Source organism: Pyrus communis, chromosome 15 (assembly GCF_963583255.1).
Source record: "Pyrus communis chromosome 15, drPyrComm1.1, whole genome shotgun sequence".
Lineage (NCBI taxonomy): Eukaryota > Viridiplantae > Streptophyta > Magnoliopsida > Rosales > Rosaceae > Pyrus > Pyrus communis.
The window spans coordinates 1,532,451-1,539,736 of NC_084817.1; the positions used below are offsets into that span (position 1 = coordinate 1,532,451).

A 7,286-nucleotide genomic window follows, 5' to 3' on the forward strand; every position below is an offset into this window, starting at 1 on the left:
TCAGGTTCTATCAGTCTTTCCTCGGAGGAATTCGATAAGACCTTGAAGGGAAACATGAGCATCATCGCTCCTCATCAGCTCTTCGGCAACTTCGGCAGGCGTTGCTTGTGCCCTGTCGAGCAACATTTCAATTTCTCCAAAAAGTGTGTGCTCGTGAATCAGCAGGTAATTATATGCCAATGTCTTGAAACCACTGAAGGTGCATTAGGCCATGTGTATGTGCAAGTCCATCCGGCCAGGTCGCAGCAACGCTGAATCAAGCCGGTCCTTGTGGTTCGTCGTAAACACGACAATTCTTTCCTCTCCACAGGTCGACCACAGTCCGTCAATAAAGCTCAATACAGCAGAGAGGCTGATCTGTGAATTAAGAAAAACATTAAAAACCGATTGCTTTCAAATAACCAAAAGTGCTTCTAAGATTGTTATTACCTTGTCATCTTCCACGGCTCTGGGCTCGTCTCCAAATCTCTGTTCTGCAAATCAACTGAACAATCAATGTCCTCGATCACCAATATCGACCGGCTCTTTGTTCCAATTGTTGGAGAACAATTTAGAAACAATAAAAATAACAGAAATACAGAACCGAAATACTTATACTTTATTATTGAAAAATACTTGCAATACAGAATACAATTACACAATAAATACAAAAGATTATAACAATACTAACTTGAATGAATTGATGGTAGAGGCTAGCGCAAAAGCTATGTCCTTTGAACAGTATTGCCGTCCCACTCGTGTGCTTGTGGTTCTACAATGTTTGCTCGACCAGGATACAACTACTTAATTCTATAACCCGCACTGGATTATAAAATTCTAGCGAATTGCTTTGTGAGCTTACTCTCTAAGAATTTTATATGGAAGAAAAAGAGGAAGAAAAGATGATTATTGATGAAAGACTCCGGTTATATAGGCTCTTTCATACCTCTTCAAACACATTTTGGATGTATTTGAAGCTATACAACTCTTTCCAAAGAGTTATGTCTATTAATCAAAACGTTTTTAATTAATTTAATTAAAAAATTAATTTGAAATTAAAACTAATTGATCAGATTAATTTTAATTCCTTGGCCCCAATCCACACAACCATAAGGCCCAAGCCTTCAATCCATTTCCAAATGGTCCAAGTTCTAATTACTAAGAAGAAGGAATAAACCTATATAAAGGCTAGTGAAAAACCACTGTTGCCCGATGTGGGACAAGAGGGGTCTCAAACCTCCTACACCGATCATCAACCTTCTCAAGTCAGAATTGCACCGAACCTCACTCAAATCCAAGTCAAAAATATCAAACCTGAGATAATTAGCCATGGCCGCAACCAAGCTCGACTTTCCCGTGCCGGGCGGTCCGTGCAACAAGTACCCTCTTTTCCAAGCCTTTCCTACCCTCCTATAATACTCCTTCCTCTTTCTAAACCTCTTGAGGTCCTCCACCAACGCCGGCTCCATCGCCATTGTTTCGAAACTCGCTGGATGATCAAGGTTGATGGAGTTGTTAGAATATGAGCATGAGTATGAATCAATACTCTTGGTTGTAGGATTAGAGATTGAGTAGGAAGTCTTGTTGGGAATGGATTTGTAAATCCATGTTGTAACTGGACTGCTATTTGGAATGAATTGGTATTCTATATGGATTTTAATAGGGAATCCTTATAGAATTTGGCTAAGATTGTATAGTATATATATGGTGGCCTCTGCTCTCGCAGTGAGTACTCGATATAAGACTAAGACCTATTATTAGTTGAGAGTCTTGTTCGCATGGCAGCAGCTTCGAACTCTTCTTCGGGTATGTTTTCTCTCTGTGCATTGCTTTATGGTTTATGGTTTTGTGTTTTGATCACGGTAACTTGCTTTGCATGATCCTGGTGTTGTGTTTATGCTAACAGGAGCTCCAGTAATCCGTGCCATTGTAATCAACCGTGTGAAGCTTCACCACCTTTCTCTCCTCTTTAATTTCTTTGGATTTCTGTAGAATGTACTCTTTAATTTCTTTGGATTTCTGTAGAATGTAGGGCAAGTAAGATCTCAACACCATGTCCCTATACTTCTTATGGAAGCTGAGCTCTAACCGTCAGACCTCCAAATGCGAATTTTCGCCGCCACGTTTACTGTTCGGTTTTTCGGTGCTTATCAAAACCCACTTGAAATCTACACCGCTGAAAGAATCAACGATGCCTTGATTCTTATCAATGGTGATCAGAAACTGCTCCTCTTTTTCGGGCTTGTTGACTTTGATCCTCCGCGTGGAGGCGGAGACCTTGGCGCAGAGGTAGAGGTTGGCCGCCTCGAACATCTGGTTCGGGGTCAGGCCGTCGAGCTCCTCCACAACGACGATGAGTTGGGAGGAGAGCTTCTGAAGTCGGGAGTAGGACTTTTGGAAAGCCTCCGGGATGAGGTCGCTTGCAATCGTTTTGAATAGGATTGCGGAGCGAGTGAGGCCGCCGCCGATAGTATGGTTTTTGGCGACGGTAGGTTTTCCTGCGACAAGCACCACATGGTTTAGTTCTTTTTTGGTAGTGGTGGTGGTGGTGACTGATGAAATATTGAGATGCGGCTGACGATGGTTGTGTTAGGGGTTTTGTAGGGCTTTATCTTTCGGGTTTGCGTGAAGAGAAATACCGAGGGAGTTAAGTTTTGAGCGAAGCTAGTTAGGTCGGTGGTTTCTCTACGATCAGCTCCCTCGCAATCTCTCTATGTTCTAGAATTCTATTTGTTGTACGCTTTCCTTGTTGTGAAGCCTCGTTTGGCATGTTGTATTATATACAAAACACATGATAATATAATGTCACTGATTATTCTATTCTATTATGACTCGTAGTATATTGGTTTTGTTCGCCATGCCGTCTTATGTATCAAGCACACGATAACATAATATCGATGCACATATTAGTCTGTCCAAATAAAATAATCATTACAGTCCGACGTACCAAACGCATAGCAAGAAAGAGAAGGGGAAAAGTTATCCCTTTGGTTTTGGCTGTTGGATATTGGGCTTTGAGACTTTGGTCTTTTAGCTAACTTTTTGGATCAGAATGTAATGCATGACCCATTTCAAACTATAATTGTGATATCGAGATTTATTAACACGACAAGTTTTTTTTTCTATAACTGTCACACTAGAACATGGTGTCACATGACTATACTCACATTATATGTGAGTCAATAACACTGTATAGCTCATGGTCTTCTATTCGTTTTGCCTCTAGTCTTTGTTGCTCAGAGGTCACCATCTAGGTTGTTTTTAGAGTTATCTGAACTTGCAAAAGCGTCATTAGTTCGAGTTTCCTTTCAAAAATAAAATTACACATGTTAAAATGCTAATATTCCATGCCATACGGTCTATAAATTTTGGTGCTAATTAATCAGTATTAAAATATTATCTCCAAACTTAAATCCAATTTTGCCACTTGAAAAAAAAAAAGCATCACTAACTAATTAGAACTCACAATCCGTCTTACCTTAAAAAACTCATAATCTGTTTCGCTTTGAAAGATATTTTGATCATTTAATCAATTCAACTCGGAAAATGCCATTAGAATTGGATCTCATCCGAGGGAGACTTGTAAAAAAAAAGGTTGCTTCTACAACTCGAATTTGTGACTTTTCGATCATAAAAGAGCAACATTTGCCAAGATTCCACCTCTTTAAGCTTCAATAGGCAATGGAGAATTATTAGAATATCAATATTACCGATCTTCCAATGAATTGTTTAATTGTTTTACAAACCAACAAAAAGGGGAATTATTTTTTTGGTCGAAAAAAGGGCAGTTACTTAAAAGTAACAATTAATAAAGTGCTGGTTGAAAACCAGCAAGCAAAGAAAAGAAATTAAACATAAAAGAAATCATGAAACAATCACAGAGGTTTGAAGTGCTGCTATGCCCGCCCATCCTTCATAGTTTCTATTTAATATTTGAAGTAGCCCGACAAATCAAGAACCCAAATACAACCAGGAGTAAACAAATTACTGCACAAAAAATACAAGGGCTGACCTCATTCTGCTCGTTCTTTGCTTTGATCTTTTGATATTTCTGTAATATGTGGTTCAAGTAATAATTCAAAAACATATTGACGTCGCCAACGAAGCCGTCACGGAAGCTTAGTTCAAAGTGACGTTGTTCTCGTACTTGGCCATCACCGGAAAGCGGCAGTTTGGAGGAAACCAAAGCCCACATGACGACGACACCGTGGAAAGAGTCGACCAGTTCTTGGCTATTGCCGTCAACGGTGATCACTTGCAACACTTTATCGGCCGGCGGATCAAGTTTCTGATGACTTTCGAATTCGTTGTTTTTGATGAGGTTGGTGTTGTTGCTGACCTTAATTCTGAGTGTAGGGCAAGACAGCCTCTTGTCCACGTAAACGTTGACTGCTTTAAACATTTGGTTGGGGACTCCTCCATTGGTGAACTCTTCGACGGCGTAAGCAGGGACTGGGGACCATGACGGACGCTTGGACGTTGGGAGCTCCTCCAATGCCATAATATTGAACGTCGTCGAGGATGTTGATTATAAGGCTTCTGAAGGTTTTTATAAGGTTCTCGAAAACTAGATTTGAACCGTTGGTTCTTAGATAAGATCAAAATCAAACTAATCGCTTATCTAAGTATTTGACTCTATCTAGATTTGACTTTTTTTTTTAAACTTTAATATTTTGGTGTTCCTATATTATCTATTGTCGAGAATGAATCCACATCAGAAGAAGGAACTTGGATGAGTTTATATGGAATTAGAATACCCCATATTATAAATTTGTTTTATTCTCGTCAAATGTGAATTTGAACTATATTAGTGTTAGCGAAGCTAAGCCAACTTCTTAGATAATATCGTTTTTAAATAAAAAAATAAAGATAAATAGCCTTTCTTCACCCTTCAGTTAAATACGGATTATTTTCCAACTGGTCTAATGAAAAATTTAGCGTACGTATTTGTGGCCAATTTGTTGTAAAATTTTGCCCATGAAATTAATGGTTAGTCTGTTTGCTACTCACTTAGGTCATGGTGGTTAGTGTCCTAATTTCTCTTTAACTCATTCAACTCAATGCGTTCATTTGTTTAGTATAAAAGTATAATATATTACTTGTATTAAAAAAATAAAAATCTTCACCTTCTTTGAACTTTTAACCAAGCCCCATGGAATAAAATATTTGAATATCAATCTTATCGATTCCTATAACTATCCTATGAAATTCAATCTTTTTTAAGAAATACGAGAAATTAATAAGAAAAGATAAAATGTGATGATAAGTTTATATTTGTATCACAACTAGAAACGAGGATAATTAAAACAAAGAGAAACTTGATACAAGTCTAATTTTTTTAAGGGGTCTTTTGATATGGGTCCAATTTTATAAGCCTGTTTTGAATGGAATCCACTTATATTACATAAGCATAAGTGGGGGTTAGTAAGTACAACAATCATCCATGTCAGCAATTAAAATGCACATAATTTACCAACAAAATTACAACAAGTGCCATTAGAGCCCTTAATCAGGTCTCTTGCAGATTTGTCTCTCTGTTTATTCAAAAGCCTTATCCTCCCATCTTTGAAATTGGTTGGGTCCGTATCCAGCGGAAACCTTGAAACAAATCTCCTAAATCCATATGAAGCTATGAAAGCTATAAAATTTCTCCCAGTATTTGATGAAAACAGAATAGGGGAAGATCGGGTCCTGGCCTCCCGGTATACTTGGAGAACAGGTACTTTAAAACTTTCCGAATTATGCATTGGATCAGTTTTCTTTGATACCTGTTTTCCCCCTGAAGTATACCTTTAGAGCACATCTCACCATATTTTTTCCCCCTGAAGTATGCATTGGATCAGTTTTCCTTTCTATTTAGGTAGTTTAAAGACTTTCAAATCTGTAGGTATACCTGTAGAACAGGTATTGTTTAAACCTGTAGAACAGGTACTTTAAAATTTTTCGAATTATGCATTGGATCAGTTTTCTTTGATACCTGTTTTCCCCCTGAAGTATACCTATAGAGCACATCTCACCATATTTTTTCCCCCTGAAGTATGCATTGGATCAGTTTTCCTTTCTATTTAGGTAGTTTAAAGACTTTCAAATCTGTAGGTATACCTGTAGAACAGGTATTGTTTGAACCGCCCCATCCTTTAATTGTTACTCTTTTACATTGGATATGAATTTTTAAACCGCGCCATGATGTTTGCCGGTTTTTGTTTCCAGCAACATTATTCAAATCTTGTCGAGAGGTCTTGAAATAGAATAAAAAGAAGATTTTGTGAGTTGGTTAATAAGGCATGCTGTTTTTGGATTTCATATAGCTAATAAGGTGAATTTTGCTAGTCTAAGTTTAATAGCACGGACCTCTTGTCATCCTGCTATCGACAATTATTGATTGATGCACGATTCTGGTGAGAAGAAACGTATTCCTGCATGGTGTGTTTACGCCTTCCTTAAAAATAGATTGATAAGAAATTCAAATTCAAAAATTGTTATCAAGAAATCTGGGAGAAAGATGAAAGACCACTAAACAATGAATTTGAATTCTGATAAAAATTTAAAACGTGGGTAATATATGGAGAACGTGCCAAATCTATAAGAGGGTAAAATAGTAATAACAATGCAAAAAAATCAACCTAATCAGAAAAATTGCTGACATGGAATCCTAATCATTGGAGCTAAGTCAAAAATAACTAAAAATTGGACTAATCCTAATATTAGGCTATAAAATTGGACCTATTTCAAGTTTCCCCTTTTTTTAAACAAAATAGAAATAGTCCAATTTATTAAAATAAGTACAATTCCTTAAATTTAATCATTTAATTATTAATAATGATAAGCTTTATCATAAAAATTAAATTATTCCTAATTATCTCTTCAATTACTTCTTCTTCTTCTTCTTCTTCTTCTTCTTCTTATTATTATTATTATTATTATTATTATTATTATTATTATTATTATTATTTTGTTATTTCTTTCTCTTCCTTCTACTTTAAACAACATTTATATATTTTATTTAAAATTTATATTTTTATAATCAACCTATATCACAAGTTAATTGTATTTATCCACAACATATTCTTTTTTATTAATTTTTTTTTTATCAAAAAGTGTTTGTAACTAATCATGTCGGGGATTTTGGTTTATTATTATGAATTTTTGTTTTTATTGGATAAAAGGTAGTTTCCAATTATCAACATGTATCACAATTAATGTGTTTTGCTTGTAGGTATATTATGTTTTTCCTATCTTTTAGGTAGGCTTTATATCTCACTTATATGTATAATATACATTCATATATTTATTAGGAATTTTTTTGT

At 36.2% G+C, this 7,286-nt stretch overlaps 1 pseudogene; it reads right to left on the reverse strand.

The window, feature by feature from the left end:
* On the reverse strand, positions 1-4,480 carry LOC137718051 (AAA-ATPase At3g50940-like; annotated as a pseudogene).
* Positions 4,481-7,286: the final 2,806 nt, after the last annotated feature.